Here is a 20,585-nt window from a genome sequence, read left to right as displayed (position 1 = left end):
CCTTTTCTCTCCAACCTAATGATCCGTGTTTTAGATCATTGGAAGATTTTTTTTCTGCTATGGGGCTGTTGTATGACGATCCTGATCGAGTTTCTTCTGCTGAGACACAACTGAGACGTTTAAAGCAGGGGTCAGGTGATGTTGAAAATTATTGTACACACTTCAGAAGGTGGTCTTCTGAAGTGAGATGGAATGATTCGGCATTAAAATGTTTGTTTCTTGCTGGTCTAAGTGAAAGGGTTAAGGATCTGCTGATTGCTTTCCCTGCACCTGGAAACTTGCAAGAAGCCATGCAATTAGCTATACGGGTGGACAGGAGACTGCGTGCCAGGGTTAATGAGGAGAAAACTCCTGCTATGGCAGACAATCAAGAGCGGTGGTCTGAGTTTCTGCCGCTTGCTGAATTTGCTCTTAACAACCATACATCCTCTTCTGCTGGGTGTTCTCTGTTTTTTTGTTGTACTGGGAGACATCCGTCGTTTGGTTCGTTCTCCAAATTGGTGTCGGCTGTGCCGGAGGAGGAGAATTTTTCCGGTGATTTGGAGAGAGTTTGGACTGATGTACGTTGTAACCTTCAAGAGGCTAACAAAAAGTCTAAGAAGTATTTTAACAGGAAACGTCAAGAGGTTTTGTTTACTGTTGGTGACATGGTTTGGTTGTCCTCAAAGAATCTGCGGTTGAGGATTCCTTCTAAGAAATTGGGTCCGAAGTTTGTGGGACCATTTAAGGTGCTTCAGGTGGTTAACCAGTCTGCTGTTAGGTTGGAGGTTCCCTCCTCCTGGAAGATTAATCCGGTGTTTCATGTTTCCTTGTTGAAAAAAGCTGATGTATCGGATAGGGATGCCACTGTCACAGTTCCTCCGGTGGTGGAAGATGGTGAATATGAAATTTCTCGTATCCTGAATTCCAGAAGGCATAGAGGGAGATTGCAGTATCTTGTCGCTTGGAAAGGTTTCGGTCCTGAGGATAACTCCTGGGTAAGGGCAGATGATGTCTCTGCTCCTAGACTTATCAGAGCGTTTCACAGGAGGTTTCCTGATAGGCCTGTACCCGGAGGATCCGGAGGATCCTCATAGAAGAGGGGGTACTGTTAGAACCCTCCTGTTAGGTTTTTTTCTATTTTGTGGTCACGTGACCTGCTGCCTATTTATTCCAGCTCCGCCCTTCTGGCTTTGCTGGATTTTAGTGTTACTTTGACTCTTCATCTAGCCAGGTGCTTTGTACCTATCTCTATAGTTTCCTTGGTCCTTGGACCTCTAAGTATTTTTGTCTGTTTGTCTTTTTGCTCCGCTACAACTTCTGCTAGGAGGTGTCCAATTTTGTCCCAGTCCTTAGTACTTTTAGGGACCCCTCCCTTATATCTATAGGTCTGCGTTCAGACTAGCTGAGGACGAAGGCGGGTCTGTTCACAAGGAACAGGTTGCCCGCTGCATCGTAGGGAATTAGCTTAGTCTTATTGTAGGGACAGTTTTCCTATCTTTCCTTAGTTCTTGTAGCAGATCTTAACAATCAGCTACCAATACAAGGCTGACATGAACCCCAACCCTATTACCCCACTTGCCACTGTGCCAGATTTGGCACATCTTATGGATGCACAAGTTCTGGGGCCTCTGAGAGCTGATATTATTAGCCTCGGAGGAGGCCAGGATCCATTGCCCCTTCCCTGACTATTAATATCAGCCCGCAGCTGTCTGACTAGCCTTTGCTGCTTAGATTTTATAGGGTGACCGTACGTCAATTTTTTTTCTGGGGTACCCCTGTAATCTAGCCAGTAAAGGCTAAGTAAACAGCTCTGGTCTGTTATTAATAGCCAGGGAACATTTTTGGATAATGGTCCCTTCCCTGGCTACTAATATCACCCCCCAGCACTCGTCTATCCCTCTGCTGGTTATGAAAATGATGCAGGAGCCCACGCCATTTTTTTAAATTTTAGGCTATGTGCCTACGATCTGGACGTAGTAGCGTTTTAGACGCAGTATATTTTCGCTGCGTCCAAAACACTGCGTCCTATTGAACACAGGTAAATCCGCATGTGTTCGCTGAACCATGAAAATTTAGGCATTCAATACATTCTAGTGGTCAAATTTCTGTTGCAGAGACTAGCGACTCCGCAAAGTGAATTTGACATGCTGTGGTCCTGAAAGACATGCCTCGTGTCAGTGTCTGCGGGTGATCCGCAGCCTCAGATGCAGGCATAATGGACATAGGATTTCTAGAAATCCCATCCACTATGCTGTAACATATCATTACTAAACCTGTAAACTATAAGTAAAGAGTTAAATAAACACACACACTGAGAGTAAAACACTTTATTTGAAATAAAACAGACAGGTTCTTTAACCCCTTCACCCCCGGGCCATTTTCCGTTTTTGCATTTTCGTTTTTTGCTCCCCTTCTTCCCAGAGTCATGACTTTTTTATTTGTTGGTCAATATGACCATGTGAGGGCTTATTTTTTGCAGGACAAGTTGTATTTTTGAACGGCACCATTGGTTTTACCATAAATGGTACTGAAAAACGGGAAAAAAATTCCAAGTACGGTGAAATCGCAAAAAAAGTACAATTCCACAGTTGTTGTTTGTTTTTTTTACCATGTTCGCTAAATGCTAAAACTGGCCTGCCATTATGATTCTCCAGGTCATTACGAGTTCGTAGATACCAAACATGTATAGGTTAATTTTTATTTAAGTTTGTTAAAAAAAAAAAAAGTTGCCATTTTCCGAGACCCGTAGCGTCTCCATTTTTCATGATCTGAGGCTGGGTGAGGCCTTATTTTTTGCGTGCCGAGCTATTCCTGTGTCAATTAATACCATTTCGGTGTAGATACGATGTTTTGATCGCCTGTTATTGCATTTTATTGCAATGTTGCGGCAACCAAAAAAATGTAATTCTGGAGTTTTTAATTTTTTTTTTCGTTACGCCGTTTACCGATCAGATTAATTATTTTTAAATATTCATAGATCAGACGATTCTGAAAGCGACAATACTAAATATCTGTACATTTGATTTTTTTTATTGTTTTATTTTGAATGGTGGGTCAGGGGGGTGATTTAAAGTTTTATATTTTTTTTTTATATTTTTAAAAACATTTTTTTTACTTTACATATGCTTCAATAATCTCCATGGTAGACTGGAAGCTGCAATTGTCTGATCGCCTGTGTGTAGCAGAAATTCTCACTTGCTATAAGCGCCGACCGCTGGGCGGCGCTGATAGCATCCTGGCAATGACAATTGCAGGGGTCTCCTGCAGACCCTGGGTTGTCATGCCAACTCATTGGCGACCCGTAGTCATGTGATACGGGTGCCAATGGGTGGGGTTAGTGACGCGCTTCCGGTAAGCGCGAGTTAAATGCCTCTGTCAGACATTGACAGTGGCATTTAACTAGTTAACAGCCGCGGGTGGATCGTGATTCAACCCGCGGCTGTTAGGGGCACATGACGGTTGTACAGATCAGCTGTCATGTCCCCGGAAAGGTGTGGGCTCAGTGCCAGAGCCCGCACCAAATGGAGAGACCTGACGTGTCGTAATAGTACGGCACATGTCGGCAAGGGGTTAATCATTTAAATTAACCAACCGGTAATCCAAGAGTTAAAGCAATTTCCCACGTTTCTTTTTTCAAATATCTTTATTTAGCTCCAAAAAGCATTCATTGCTGTACAAAAACGCATCAAAACACATAAAAAATGTGGCAAAATGCGTGTTGTTACCTCAGTGTTTTTCCTACCAAGAGATGCAGAAACCTTGCAGAATTTTTTGCAATCAAATCCTGAAGGTGCGCACATAGCCATAGGGAAAGCTGAGACATCAGAAGCATGCAGAATTACGAATGCAGCTCTGAAGTAATATATGGCCTTGTATTGTAACTTAGGATCAATAAAATGATTACCCCATAGCAACTAAATGACAGCAAAATTGGTAATTGAATAAAACTGGTATTGACACACAAATCCAGCTTTAAAAAACAAAACAAAAACTGTAACCTAAAGATCCAAATTACCATATTCATGAACAGATTAATGCTTATTTAGTTGAAAAATAACTCAGAGACTTTGTTTCAGAAATTCAGCTCTTCCTTTGTATAAAGTAAACATTCAATGTAGATTTCAATCCATTTCTTTGTATCCTTTTGTTTTGCATATACACAGAGCAGTGAGGAGTGAAGTCCCTTGGCGCTCTGTGTCTTGCTCTTATTCAATAGCTCACCGTGTCCTTAAAGACACCTAATAATTTAGACTCGGGGGATTCCACCATCTGAGCACATGTAGGACCATCAGTCATTTCCACTAATGCATTTGTGCTCATAAAAGGCTATTCTTTAAAACATCCCCCATCGGGAGTTCTCGGGTATAAGTATTAGAAACTACTTCTAGAATACCTGAAATGACTGAGCTGGGGGGGACAGAGCAGAGGTACAGACAAGTAATTAAGAAAAGACACACGAAATAATCTCGCCACTTTTTTTCCCCTGGCAAATTAGGTTGAAAATCTCTTGAAAATGATGAAAGTTATTTGTTAAAAGAACTAATTAAGCTTTAAGGCCTAAAATGGTGAAATATTTAACGTATTTTACAGCAAAGGAACTTACTACAATACAATATAACATTAAAACTGTTCATGACTTATGAGAACTATCAAGTTATAGGTGGGCTAGTCATTCTGGAATTAGCAGATCCGAATGATCTCCAGAAATAATAAACTGTAATCTGTAGGGAAACCTGATAGTATGGCCCTGATTTATCACGACCGGGGTTGATGAGGGGGCATGCTAGAGTCAGACGCTCCTGGTTCATTAAGAGGCGTCTGACGAGTGGCGTACACCTCTATGTGCACCTTGCCACAAATCCTACTCTAGTCCCTGCTGGAGTAAGATTTGTTGTGTAGTGAGCGCTGCCACTTGTGATGAAGCTGAGCAAAAATGGCATGAGAATGCTGAAAGTTGCAAAAATTTAGCAAAACCTCGAATTGCGACAAAATTTTACGACTTTCAAAGGGTTTTACGTACTGGCGTAAAAGCTTTCATGAATCGGGCACAGGAGAAATTAGGCATTGCATAGTTTCCATTTAAATCAATGTGTTGCTTGTGTGATGCAGAACAGGACGGTTGTAAGAGATGCTTTCAGTCACTGCTCTTCTCTATTTCAAAGAAATGAGGATCCTGACCCGGCTATAAATTCATATTTCAGCACTGATTGCCCACTTTTAGGTTCTGATGCAGAAATAGAGATTCCGACTCCCTGTCTGTTTCACATGTGATGTGTACAACAATGGTTGGCTGACTGCTTTAAGCAGTAGCTAAGCCAGCCCACTTCTCTGTCATGGTTAATGGATAAACAGAGAAGGGGGCTAGCTTAGCTAATGAGCCAGCACCCTTCATCTTGCCACTGCTGACTTGCTGATATAGAAGAGAAGAATCTTAAAACATTTAAACTCTTTTTACCTAGCTGGAAAACTCCTTTAATAGAGTGGGACAAGTTTTTTCTTGGCAAATTTGAACAAAGTATATAATGCATTTATAGTGTTTAAGGCTCTGTACTCTCAGTTAGAACACAAAATCCGTAGAAGAATAGAGCATGGCACTCCCATATTCGTGCCCCAGTAGGATCCTATCCCTTTTATGCAAAGTAAACTTGGCATTCAGATGTGAAAACGGTAGATATTTATTTGTGCAGGCAATCCAAAACAAACGTTTTTATCCTAAAATGGACCTTCTTCAGTAATACTGCATGTAATATAAATGTGATGTAACATTCATTAAACAATACAACTGTTAAAAGGCTCGGATGCCGCACACAGCACGCAGAGAGTATGGCAGAGGTTTAATTCAAGATTTGTTTTTTTTCCACGCAGGGAGTGTAAATTTAAGTAACACGACAATAAAACAGTAAAATCGGACAATAAACGATTGTGGTTTAACTATAACACGGAAAGGATGAACAATACAGTGCAGTCCCAAAAGTTCAGGCTGAATAAGAGAAGGTAGATTACTGGAGGCTTGCACTTATCTGTCCTTTAGCGATAACTACGTCCGTCTTCAGGCACTCACTCCGGAGGGTGTCCGTCTTCTGGTGGCAGTGGGCGGTCTCGGTTCTCACCCACTGGGCCCCCAGTCATTTTGACCACACGACAGCGGTCACGACTCCTTTAAGAGCCGTAGCAAGCTCCTCCGGCGTACAACAAACTGCATTAGGATCACTAATCCCGGGTGCGTCCTCACCCGTAGGTCACCGTCTGGAAAACTGTGGTGATGCAGGTAACTAAACGATCATTTTCTGTAGGCCCGGTACAGACTGCACGACTCTTGTTTTGCGGCAAGCTGTGTCACCCATTCGTCAGTCACCGCAGACAGGTCAGCACGTCCCTATTTCACCGAGGACAGGGCAGCACGTCCCTCTCTCATTGTCGGCAGGTCAGACTGTTTCTCCCCAATTGCCGGTCTGCTCTCCACAACCAACTGTCTCTTTCGCGCGAGCCTAGACACCTGACTTCCTCTCTTCCGTCCCTCTCCTCTGTCCCCCAGCACTGTCCAGGAAGTCCCCCGTGCACTCTTAATCCCGTCCCCTGGCAACACTGGGCAGGAACCTGGCAGTTCCGGCGCCGGAGCTCCGCACCTGTCCCTAGGCAAGTCTTCCTTCTTACACTCCCGCTCCCTTTGAGCTCGCCATTCCACGGGCGAGAGTTTTTTCACCAGGCGCTCACACTCTCTGACCTCTTGGAAGATACGTTGCCAGATGAACTGAACCTGATTGTAGCGGATAGGCGGCACACCAGCCGTGGATCATTCGGACCGGCGTAACGCAGTTGGAGTGCAGGATGCTTGAGAGTCGCTGGGGTTCCCAACTTCGCCAGGCCCAGCCTGACGGAGCGGTGGGCCCTCCTCTCTCGTGTGGGAAGCTGTGGGCGATGTGAGACTGGGGATCGCAGCCACTATCGTCTCTTCCTCCTCATCAACGTAGACGGCCGCACTGGGTGTGGGATCTCTCGTCCTTGTGCTGAGTTCTTCCTTCTTTTCCTCATCGCTAGACAAACCGGCCGTAACACGCTTCGATGAACGATTCTAGTTGGAGCCGCTTCTTCCCCCTCAGGCTGAACCTCATACACCGGTCCTTCAGGACTAACTCTCCGTTTCACTCGATACGGGGTCGACTCACACCGTCTACTCAGCTTGCCCCGGGGTCTCTTGTCCCGTACCAACACCCGTTCTCCCGACTTAAGGGCTGTCCCCCGAAGAGGTGGCGTTTCATGGTGCCTATGTTCCTTAAACTTCTGCTGCACCAACCTCCCAAGAGTCTGCAACCGGTGCCGATGCTCCCGGACTCAGGTAGATGGGCCCGTCCGGGGCCAGTCCTCCACGGGATCTAGTTCGAGCTCGGTGATCTCCCTACCCTTTTGTCTGAACAGCAGGGTGTAGGGGGTGAACCCTGTGGCACTATGTACCCGGTTTTTATAGACCCACACCAGCTCGGCCACAAACTCCGGCCAGCGTACCTTCCGATCTTCTTCCAAGGTTCGAAGCATCTGGATCAAAGTTCTGTTGAAGCGTTCACAGGACCCATTCCCTTGCGGATGGTAAGGGGTGGTCCTAGACTTCTCGATCTTGTATAGCCGGTGCAGCTCCTCCATCACCCGTCCTTGGAAACAAGCTCCTTGATCGGAGTGAATTCTCTTCGGACAGCCATAGACCCTGATGAAGTCCAGACAGACAGCCTGGGCAGCAGATTCAACTGTCTGATCCCTAGTCGGAGTTACCACCGCGAATTTTGTGAAGTGGTCGGTCATGACCAGGCAATGTCCATACCCGAGATGCGCCGGCCCGATGGTCAGGTAGTCAATCATCAACACCTCTAAGGGTGCAGCCGTCACAATCGTCTGGACGGGGGCCCGCTGCTCTGGGGTTTTCACCAACTCACAACTCCGGCACTTCTGGCAGACATTCTCCACTGCAACTCTTAGCTGGGGGTGGTACACCAGTCTCTGCAGGCACTGGAAGGTCTTTTCAGGTCCAAAGTGTGCTCCCCGCTCGTGTGCTTCCTTGGCCAGTGTCCCAATCACACTCTCTTGAACCACTGCTTGCCAAGTGGGGCCGAACTCCCGTACCAACTGGACCCGTCTGTACAACAAGCCGTCCTGCAGGCTCAGTCTCTCCCACTGCCGCAGCATCTTCAGCCCCTCTGGCATCAGGGTCTCCCTTTCTTCGTGGCTAGGGACTTGTTTCAAAGCCACCCACTGTCGCAACTGCGCAATCTCTCCATCCATTTGCTGTATCTGTACCCACTCGTCCCTGTGCCGCCCCAACACGTGTCCTTCTTTCACTTCCCCGATCTGTCCCTGCGTAGCGGACAACGGGCTGCCCACCCTCCGGAAGCTGGGCACCTCTTCGGCCTCCAGTTCTTAGTCTCAGTCATGGTCGGGGTGCTCATGGGTCACCCTGGAGAGGGCATCAGCATGCGTGTCTTCAGCCCTAGGCTGGTAGGTGATCTTATACCGGTACTGAGCCATGTGAGCCACCCATCGTTGTTCCAGGGCTCCCAACTTCGCGTTCTACAGATGAGCCAATGGGCTGTTGTCTGTCTTCACCAACACTTCAGACCCCGAAAAGTACTCCGTGAACTTTTCTGTCATTGCCCACACTAGGGCCAACAATTCCAGTTTAAAGGAGCTGTAATTGTCTGGGTTCTTCTCCGAGTCTCGGAAGGAGCGACTCGCATATGCTATCACCTGCTCTCTCCCCTCCTGCTCCTGCGACAGCACGGCCCCTAAACCAAGGAGACTTCCATCGGTGTGAAGAACGAAGGGCTGAGAAAAGTCCACGTAGGCCAGTATGGGAGCTTCTATCAGAGCCATCTTCAAGGCCCTGAAGGCCTCCTCCTGTTCTCTTCCCCATTTCACTGTTCGATTTTTCGAGCCCGCAGGTATCCCTTGAAGGAGCTCCAGTAGCGGATTAGCGATGCGTGTGAAATTTTTCACGAATCTGCGGTAATACCCTGTGAGTCCTAGGAAGGCCCGCACGTCCTTTACAGTCTTCGGGGTGGGCCATTCTTGCATGGCGGCCACTTTCTCCCGAGTGGGTCTAACTCCTTCACCGGACACCGTGTGCCCAAGGTACTTAACCTGCTTGCGGAATATATGACATTTTTGTGGCTTCACCTTCAGGCCGTGATTTCGAAGGTGACTCAAGACTTGCTCCAGTCATCGTAGATGTTCCTGGAATGTAGACGCATAGACGATGATGTCATCGAGGTAGATCAGTGTGGCCTCAAAGTTCAGATCGCCTAAACATCTCTCCATCAAGTGTTGAAAGGTCCCGGGAGCATTGGTTAGGCCAAAATGCATCCGATTAAACTCGAAGAGTCCCATGGGCAACACGAATGCTGTCTTGGCGCGGTCGTGTTCAGCCACTGGCACTTGCCAGTATCCGCTGGCCAGATCCAGGGAGGAGTCTCTTACGGTGCAAGTATTTAGCCGCCTGTAGTCCACACAGAATCGTAGGGTTCCATCCTTCTTCCTGACCAGGACGATTGGAGCCGCCCACGGGCTCTGGCTTTCCCGAATCACCCCGTTCTGTATCATATGGGCCAGCATTTCCTTCACCTCCTGGTACATTTGCGGGGGTATCTGTCTATACCGTTCCTGTACCGGAGCAGCATTTCCCGTAGGGATCTCATGGGTGATGGCCTCGGTACTTCCAAAGTCGTCCTCATGTCGGGCAAAGACGTCCTGGTACCGTCCCAGCATCTCTTCAACCTGGTACACCTGTTCCATCGTGAGCCCTGTCAAATCAGCATGCATCTGTTCTAGGATCCTTTGACCGTCCTTAGTCTGAGGTCGAGGAGACCCCGATCGTACGGTGATTGCCAGGGTCCAGAGATCCCCCCTTACGGCTGACAATTGTATCGCATCTGGCGGTTCCAGCTGTTCTGGCATCCCCAGGATCTGGGCTATTTCGGTCCTGCCGGAAGAATGAGCTCACTCGGATTCAGGTTCACGCATCGTACCACCATGTTTCCCTTATGGACGGTAGCCAAGGTCCGCGCTACCAATAGACCCGGAGGCACCTTGTCCACGGTGGTTGACTTGATCTGAATCTCTACCCCTTTTTGTGGGGTGCAGGCTCGGACGGGCAAAGTGAGCACTGTCTGTCCTGGTGGTAAGGTGAGGGTGTTGGTGGCGGGTATTATCACCTTTCCCAGAACTTTTCCCCCACTCGAGGTCTCTTGCGACTGGGCAACCCTGATCAGTTGCTGGATGGCCTTCCTTTGAGGCGCTCTAGAGTTCCACCGCCCTAGCGTGAGCTCTCGTGGTTCCCTAATCAGGATCTGCCCGATTTCCTTCAGCACGTTCATACCGAGGGTCACTGGTGGTCCTGGGCGGGCATCTCCGCCTGTCAGGATGACTCCTTTTCTTCCCACATCTTGTCCGCACACCCGGATGCGTAACCACACTACTCCTGTGACCGGAATGGGCAGTTGGTTAGCGGCTGTGAGCTTTATCAAGGGACCCCCTTCATTTCGTGCCATCTCTGGGTACCGCTGATGGAAATAAGTTTCTCCCATGGTGGTCATTTGAGATCCCGTGTCGATCAAGCAGTGAACCGCCCGTCCGTCAAGCTCGGCCCACACTGTCGGGCTCATGGATATTAAGTCTTCGGGACACACTGCCTTCCTCCGCTCCGGGTTGCGTCCCTCACACCCGGAGCCCGTCAGTTTAACGGCTGCCGGGACAGAGGCCTTCCTCGACTGGCACAGCTCCTGGCGTAATGCTCCATGCCCCCACAATTCCAACACGTTGGTCCCCTGTCTGCAGGGGGTCGTCGGACCACCCGATTGGGCTCTGTTCCAACCCGGGGTCTGGGCTCGTCCTTTACTTCGCCCGGGGGTCTCGGGTCAACTGTTCCGGCTCTCACTGATTGAGCCACTCGAATATTGTACCACTCTTCTCGCATTTCTTGGATCTCCCGCCGCATCTCTCGGGCGCATTCTGGTTCGGCCGTGGGCGACGGGGGCACTGTATTGCCCTGGACCATCCCTGCCAGGGTCACTACCCCCATCTCCTGTTCCCTCACGCGGGCCTCTGCCCCTGCCTCCAGAAATGTCATACGCGGGTTGGTGTGCAAGCGCTCTCGCAAGGCCTGTCTCAGCTGCGCATCTCTGAGGCCGGCTACGAACTGGTCCCTAAGTACTAGGTCCGGGGACCCCACTCCCATGTCTTCTAGGTTCGTTTTCCTAGTGATGTAAGTGTACACACTCTGTAGGGCATTGACATATTGGGTCACAGTCTCCCCCTCCCTTTGTACCTGTTGGAACAGTCGCATCCTTAACTCTGCCACATTAGTAGGGTCCCCATGCATTTCTTCTAGGATCCGTACCACCTTTTCCACCGTATCTCGGTCAGTGGGGGAACGAAAAATTACTGACTGTCGAGCTTCTCCTTCTAAAGCCAGCAAAGCCATCTCTGCTTGCATATCGGAGGTCATTGGGTGCATCTGTAACATGCTCTTAACCCCTTCTACCCAATCCCACAGCATCATGTTGTCTCCGGTAAACTTTGGGAGATTATTCAACATGGCGCCCAGGGGTAGGCTAGCTGTAGGGGCTCTCGCGCTGGCCTGGTCTGCCATGCCTACAACTGCGTCTGGGGACAACATCCTGCCGACTACGGCAAATGTTAAAAGGCTTGGATGCCGCACACAGCACACAGAGAGTATGGCAGAGGTTTAATTCAAGATTTGTTTTTTTACACGCAGGGAGTGTAAATTTAAGCAACACAACAATAAAACAGTAAAATCGGACAATAAACAATTGTGGTTTAACTATAACATGGAAAGGATGAACAATACGGTGCAGTCCCAAAAGTTCAGGCTGAATAAGAGAATGTAGATTACTGGAGGCTTGCACTTATCTATCCTTTAGCAATAACTACGTCCGTCTTCAGACACTCACTTCGGAGGGTGTCCGTCTTCTGGTGGCAGTGGGCGGTCTCGGGTCTCAACCACTGGGCCCCCAGTCATTTTGACCACACGACAGCGGTCACGACTCCTTTAAGAGCCGTAGCAAGCTCCTCCGGCGTACAACAAACTGCGTTAGGATCACTAATCCCGGGTGCGTCCTCACCCGTAGGTCACCGTCAGATGTCTGGAAAACTGTGGTGATGCAGGTAACTAAACGATCACTTTCTGTAGGCCCGGTACAGACCGCACGCCCCTTGTTTTGCGGCAAGTTGTGTCACCCATTCGTCCGTCACCGCAGACAGGTCAGCACGTCCCTATTTCACCGAGGACAGGGCAGCACGTCCCTCTCTTGTTGTCGGCAGGTCAGACTGTTTCTCCCCAATTGCTGGTCTGCTCTCCACAACCAACTGTCTCTTTCGCGCGAGCCTAGACACCTGACTTCCTCTCTTCCGTCCCTCTCCTCTGTCCCCCAGCACTGTCCAGGAAGTCCCCCGTGCACTCTTAATCCCGTCCTCTGGCAACACTGGGCAGGACCCTGGCAGTTCCGGCGCCGGAGTTCCGCACCTGTCCCTAGGCAAGTCTTCCTTCTTACACAACCAAAGAAAAAATGAAATACCAGAGATAATACCTGGAAGAAGCGGAGCCCACAGATAGTTTTCACATCCGAGTGCCAAGTTTATTAAACACAAAATCCGGTGATAACATTTTGGCTGACATAGTTGTGTATCCACACGGCACCAATGCACTTCTAGGCTAACCTGCCTGTGACTTCAAATCTTAATTCCTCAGTTTGCATATCGGATTGCTATAAATAAGGTATAATTTTTATAGTTGTACTAGGATCTATATAGCCAGGCCATTTCAGTAATGAAATCTTGACGACCGAGCCTCACAGGAAACTAGGCAGACAGACGGGTTTCTGGTGGCTTCTCCCCACCTGCTCCCCTGGAGTGACAGGTATACATGTACACAGGGAGAGAACTATCACTCATGGGAAGTGGGTGGGGAGAAGTCGCCAGGGACCACCCTGTCTAACTAGTTTCCCGGGGGGCTTTTAAAGTACAGTGGTGACCAAAAGTTTTGCATCTTTTTTAAAAGTGTGATTATTTCTGCCTGGTTGTTGTGATGCCATTTTCCTGGTGATGACTTGAAAGTGCATGAAGTTGTCATCACGCAAGACCTTAATTTTAACCAAAATGCTTTTGAATATAGGTATGGTCATTTAATTAAAGAAAACTGACTGCCAAAAGTTTTGCATCTACTATTTATTGATCACAACATAGAGAGTAATTCATTGTTTACAATGGCATAACGTAGTATTTTGTAGCATAACCTCTTGGTTTAACTACTGCACCACATCGATGAGGCATTGAAGCCACTCGGGTAAACAAGACATCTTGAGGGATCTTGCTCTATTCCATTTGCAAATCTGCAAACAATTCATCTTTATTGCTATGGGGGGTATGGGCCCCAACTCGTTGCTCTAACTCATCCCAAAGGTGCTCTATAGGGTTTAAACCAAGTGATTGGCTTGGCCATTGCAACAGGCGAACATTTTTCTTTTCTAACCAATTTTTGACTAAATTGGATGTGTACTTAGGATCAGGGGCGGACACAGACTGTAGTGGGCCCCTGTGCAAGAAATTTTTTGGGGCCCCCCCCCCTGCCCTTCATAAGGCAACAAAGTTATGTAAACATAACCCCCCCTTGTGCAGCTCTCATCCCCCCCATGCATCTCTCATCCCCCCCGTGCATCTCTCACACTCACCCGTGCATCTCTCACCCTCCCCCGTGCATCTCTCATCCCCCCATGTGCATCTCTCACCCCCCCTTGTGCATCTCTCATCCCCCCCATGTGCATCTCTCATCCCCCCCATGTGCATCTCTCACCCCCCATGTGCATCCCTCATCCCCCCATGTGCATCCCTCATCCCCCTGTGCATCTCTGATTCCCCCCTGTGCATCTCTGATTCCCCCCTGTGCATCTCTGATTCCCCCCTGTGCATCTCTGATTCCCCCCACTCCTAGTTAATTAATTGTATCTAAAAAAATAAAACTTGTTATACTTACCCCCATGCGATCCCTGCAGAATCCTGGCGCTCGTCCACGTCGCTGCCACCAGGTTCTCCTGACGTTCGGCCATGTGACGGCGCCACATACATAGCCATCAGCTTTTGTTTTGGCCAAAAGATTTTTAAAGCCACCACCACGATAAGGTAGACTCTTCTGGCCGGGCCCTACTCTAACCTATTAAAATTTTCTTAAAATATCCAATACTCTTTTTAGATATATTTTTATTTAGTTTTCTTTAAGGGAATGTGTCATATACATTTTTTTTTAAATGACCAATAATACCACATACAGGGAATACCGCCATACCATGACCAAACCACATATTACCACAACATAGTGACCGAATAATACCACACAGAAGGGAGAAAAACTGCCACACCATGACCAGACCACATATTACCACCACATTACTAATATTACCACCACATTACTAATATTACCATAAGTGTCATTATACACGGGAGCTCTATACATGGTATGTATAATGTAAGTGTCCAGGTAATCTAGTGATCACCAGTGACATTATACACAGGAGCTCTGCATATAGTGTCAGTGTACAGGTAATACAGTGATCACCAGTGACATTATACTCAGGAGCTCTGTATATAGCGTACAGGTAATACAGTGATCACCAGTGACATTATACACAGGAGCTCTGTATATAGTGTCAGTGTACAGGTAATACAGTGATCACCAGTGACATTATACACAGGAGCTCTGTATATAGTGTACAGGTAATACAGTGATCACCAGTGACATTATACACAGGAGCCCGGTACGTAGTATATAGTGTAAGTGTACACGTAATACACTGACTCACTGGTGACGTCTCTAGGTGAAGTCCTTCAGCTACGCTTTTCTCCTTCATCCAGCACAGACCGCCATCACGTCTTCCAGCCAGGACTCGTCTCTGCATAAAATAACACAGTTATCTAGAGCACATTCCCCAACTTCTACATTACGCAGCTGAATACAGACGTGCATCCACCATCAATATATGGTTAGTTATTATGCAACCTACCATTCCAAATATAAATTGTAATCCACCACGGTGCCCCCATTAACTGTAAATAGGCACTTAATATATAATTTAATTAGAACCTCTACTCTTTCCGCCAATTTGTTACCAGTTACACTTCTGCATCCGCAACGCCCCCTTCTCTATACTTCCTGCTCCCCACATTCATTATTTACATGCACCCCCTGCCCCAATTCATTATATCATGTCCGTGCTCTCCCCACCCCATCATCATTTACTCTCCCCCACCCCACATTCATTATGTGCAGCTCATTATCCCCCTACTCCCAATTCCCCCATGTGCAGCTCATTTTCTCCCAATTCCCCCATGTGCAGCTCTCATCCCCCCCATGTGCACATCTCTCATCCCCCTCCCCCACATGTGCCCCTCTCTCATCCCCCCATGTGCATCTCTCATGACTCCCATGTGCACATCTCTCACCCCCCTCCCCCACATGTGCCCCTCTCTCATCCCCCTCCACCACATGTGCACCTCTCTCATCCCCCTCCACCACATGTGCACCTCTCTCATCCCCCTCCCCCACATGTGCACCACTCTCATCCCCCTCCACCACATGTGCACCTCTCTCACCCCCCTCCACCACATGTGCACCTCTCTCATCCCCCTCCACCACATGTGCACCTCTCTCATCCCCCTCCACCACATGTGCACCTCTCTCACCCCCCTCCACCACATGTGCACCTCTCTCATCCCCCTCCCCCACTTGTGCACCTCTCTCATCCCCCTCCCCCACATGTGCACCTCTCTCATCCCCCTCCCCCACATGTGCACCTCTCTCATCCCGCTCCCACACATGTGCACCTCTCTCATCCCCCTCCACCACATATGCATCTCTCATCCCCCCCCACATGTGCATCTCCCATTCCCCCCACTCCTAGTTAATTGTATTTTAAAAAAAATAAAACTTGTTATACTTACCCCCATGCGATCCCTGCAGAATCCTGGCGCTCGTCCAAATCGCTGACACCAGGTTCTCCTGACTTCCGGCCATGTGACGGCGCCGTCACATGACCGGAAGTCAGGGGAATCATGAAGGCGCTGCCGCAGGAGCGCAGCGCTGAGATGTCCCGGACTCGGCGCTTAGCATGGGGCCGGGGGCCCCATGAGGAGAGAGACGCACAAGAGGGGGGCCCCCAACGGGGCTCCGAGGGGGCCCCTACCGGCCGGGCCCCATACTGGAGTCAGGGCAGTCATGCCCTGATGGCGGCCCTGCTGGAGGGGCACCCTCTCCCTCGGGGCCCCCGTTCAATGAACCGGCTGCACGGGCGGTAGTTCCGCCCCTGCTTAGGATCATTGTCTTGCTGGAATTTCCATCCCATGCCTACTTTGGTTTTACCATGTGGCAGCATTACATTCTCCAGTATATCCTTGTACATGGTAGAATTCATATTTCCATCAATTCTATGCAGAGGGCCAATGGCAGATGCAGAAAAGCAGCCCCAAACCATGACACTGCCACCACCATGCTTTATTGTAGGTGTTTGGTACCTTACATCATTATGTTTTGCCAATTGGGTCTATACAGTGGGGAAAAAAAGTATTTAGTCAGCCACCAATTGTGCAAGTTCTGCCACTTAAAAACATGAGAGGGGCCTGTAATTGACATCATAGGTAGACCTCAACTATGAGAGACAAAATGAGAAAACAAATCCTGAAAATCACATTGTCTGATTTGGAAAGAATTTTTTTTTCAAATTTTGGTAGAAAATAAGTATTTGGTCAATTACAAACAAGCAAGATTTCTGGCTCCCACAGACCTGTAACTTCTTCTTTAAGAGGCTCCTCTGTCCTCCACTCATTACCTGTAGTTCTGGCACCTGTTTGAACTTGTTATCAGGATAAAAGACACCTGTCCGCAACCTCAAACAGTCACACTCCAAACTCCACTATGGTGAAGACCAAAGAGCTGTCGAAGGACACCAGAAACAAAATTGTAGCCCTGCACCAGGCTGGGAAGACTGAATCTGCAATAGACAAGCTGCTTGGTGTGAAGAAATCAACTGTGGGAGCAATAATTAGAAAATGGAAGACATACAAGACGACTGATAATCTCCCTCGATCTGGGGCTCCACACAAGATCTCACCCCGTGGGGTGAAAATGATCTCAAGAACTGTGAGCAAAAATCCCAGAACCACACGGGGGAGACCTAGTGAATGACTTGCAGAGAGCTGGGACCAACGTTACACAGGTTACCATCAGTAACACACTACGCCGCCAGGTACTCAGATCCTGCAGTGCCAGACGTGTCTCCCTGCTTAAACCATTACATTTCCAGGTCCGTGTGAAGATTGCTAGAGAGCATTTGGATGATCCAGAAGAGTATTGGGAGAATGTCATATGGTCAGATGAAACCAAAGTAGAACTGTTTACTAGAAACACAACTCGGTGTGTTTGGAGGAGAAAAAATGCTCAGTTGCATCCAAAGAATACCATATCTACTGTGAAGCATGGGGGTGGCAACATCATGCTTTGGGGCTGTTTCTCTACCAAGGGACCAGGACGACTGATCCGTGTACATGAAAGAATGAATGGGACCATGTATCGTGAGATTTTGAGTGCAAACCTCCTTCCATCAGCAAGGGCATTGAAGATGAAACGTGGCTGTGTCTTTCAGTATAACAATGATCCCAAGCACACAGCCAGGGCAACGACGGAGTGGCTGCGTAAGAAGTATTTCAAGGTCCTGGAGTGGCCTAGCCAGTCTCCAGAGCTAAACCCTATAGAAAACCTTTGGAGGGAGTTGAAAGTACGTGTTGCCCAGTGATAGCCCCAAAACATCACTGCTCTAGAGGAGATCTGCATGGAGAAATGGGCCAACAGACCAGCAACAGTGTGTGCCAACCTTGTGAAGACTTACAGAAAGCTTTGACCTCTGTCATTGCCAACAAAGGATATATAACAAAGTATTGAGATGAACTTTTGTAATTGACCAAATACTTATTTTCCACCAAAATTTGAAAAAAAATTCTTTCCAAATCAGACAATGTAATTTTCAGGATTTGTTGTCTCATTTTGTCTCTCATAGTTGAGGTCTAACTATGATGTCAATTACAGGCCTCGCTCATGTTTTTAAGTGGGAGAACTTGCACAATTGGTGGCTGACTAAATACTTTTTTTCCCCACTGTATAGTGCCAAACAGATTGAACTTGGATTCATTCAACCACAACATCTTAGACCAATCTGTCTCTTTCCATTGGCTGCGTTCTTTGGCAAACTCAAGTTGGACCTTCCAGTTCTTTGCAGAGATGAAAGGCTCCTTGACTGGACCTCGTGCATTCAACCCTACTGCTCTTAGCCGTCGCACCACAGTTTGGTGACTCACTTTGACCCCATATTTGTCGTTCATTTTGTGTGAAATCTGTACAGCACTTTTATGGACATCAGATACTGACTTGTTCTTAATAATGTGATCAACTCTGGAGCAAGGTTTCCGTGGTCGTCCACTTCTAGGTTTGTCAGCTGTTCCATAACCTTCTTTTTCTTTCTTTAATATACGTGACACTTGACTCTGAAAACACTCTCAGAATAAGCTTCCTGACATCTGGTGAGAAATTTGGCTTTGTCTTTGCCATGTTTTAACCTAAAAACACACACATAAAAATAAAAGACAAATGTAAGCAAAATTCAACTACCCATGACAAAATATGCAAAATATTTGGCCCAGCAAATATTGAAAACTAACACAAAGGGATAAAACAATGTCAAACACAATTTTCGTCCTTATAGCTGACAAACATTTGCTTCTGGTTTACTAAAATCACTAGGAAAATGGCATCACAACAACTAGACAAAAGGAATTACATTTTTTTAAAAAATGCAAAACTTTTGGTCGCCGCTGTATGTTTTTCTCTGAAACATTGAATTGTATCAGAGTCAAACATACCTGGCTGGAATCATACAGCCAGTGTCTAGTACGTTCTGCTTGTAGATCTGGCAATATGTATCAGCTGTCAGGTTCCCTTTAACATCTTAGTGAAGACATATAATGTATTAACGTCAACAGCCACTCCTAAATCCTTATGGCCCCTTAGCGGGTTAGACACAGATAGGGGAAAAACATCACCAGGACTAAGAATGCATGTAGTGTGTGAAACGCGGTGGTGGAATCTCCTTTTTCACACCGAAATGGATATTAATAATTTACCATTAAAGGGCTGATATTTTAAGTTTGGATTGAGCTAGACAACCACTTACTTTTTCCACATCTACAAGCACCCAGCAATGGCAAAGTCTTGGGCTCTCCAGGATTGACAATAGACAAGTGGGTGAGCTAGTGTCTTTTTTAAATTTTTATTCATGGATATAGGCTGACAGATTTCCATCATTGTATATAAACAAATGTAATTATCAGAAAATAGGTAAGTATTTCAGTTCACTTTCCAAAAAGACAGCATCCAATTGGTTCCATTAGTGAACTGTTTCAGCACTTGTCCAAAATGGCTGCTAATAACTCAGGAGCTGGGGTTCGGAACATGTAACAACCTTCAAACATGTTTTTTTCTTGTAATGTGTTAATGCATTTCAATATTTCGTCAGTAACCACTAATTTCGGGCAAGTGCTGGAGCACCTCTCTTTTTGCAGATGTATATAATTGTACAGCAGTGTAAAGCAAAGCAAGCGATTTAACATTTCGCCGAGTTTACTGTTGCATTTCATGTATTACAGTCTTCAACTAACCAAATCCATAAACCTAAAGGGACACATTTTTGATTTTAGAAAATTTAGCAGTTCATTGGCCAAAAGCCTGTGGAGCACAATGGTTGCTCCCTGTTCCCATTTGTCATAATTATCATGACTTTTCAGCCAAACTAAAGAGTAAAACTTTTCTTCTGTTGCTTGCTGGAACCTCAGAGCATAAATTAGTCATGATGACAATAAAGGGAAGTGGGGACTGATTTCATTTCCTCTGTCACATTTGCCCATTTTAAGATTTCAATTGCATTGGCTTGTTTCAGCCTATAAAAGTACATTTCTATACAAAATATATCCTGGTGAAGCACTGGAGGCAAAGACAGCTTCCCCATCACCTCCTAATGAGATCAAGTGAAAAATTAAGACGTTTGAAAAAGTTTTGCTTAGGAAGTATCACCTCTTAACGAATAATTCATCCTTATTTTCTTTCTATTGCATATCAACCAACAGTTCCCTTTTGTTCCATGAAGGCAGGACCCAGAGGTGAAGAACAGCCTGAAGCGGTAAGTTGGGTGGAATTTAAAAGGGTTTCAGACATTAAACATCAACTCAACAAATATGAAAGCAATACTCTACTGATACTTGGTACCCAACGAGTTTTAGTTTCCAAATATCTGTGTTGATATACAAGAATCCATCCTACATAAAAAGGCATAAGTGTGACAACCAGGGGTCCATCCATTGCAATTGGCATGGATACACATAGTTTAGATGGCACCCCGTGCAGAATTTACATTTAGTGCTTCCCCTATGTTATTGTGACATGGGTCAAAAATGAGCACATAGACAAAGGACCTTCCATCTGAAAATTTCCCTAGATGCCCGGTTCAATT

The sequence above is a fragment of the Phyllobates terribilis genome, unplaced genomic scaffold (genome assembly GCF_046119375.1).
Source record: "Phyllobates terribilis strain yellow unplaced genomic scaffold, ASM4611937v1 Scaffold_12__6_contigs__length_324123572, whole genome shotgun sequence".
Classification (NCBI taxonomy): Eukaryota; Metazoa; Chordata; class Amphibia; order Anura; family Dendrobatidae; genus Phyllobates; species Phyllobates terribilis.
Note: the sequence above shows the minus strand (reverse complement) of the source record.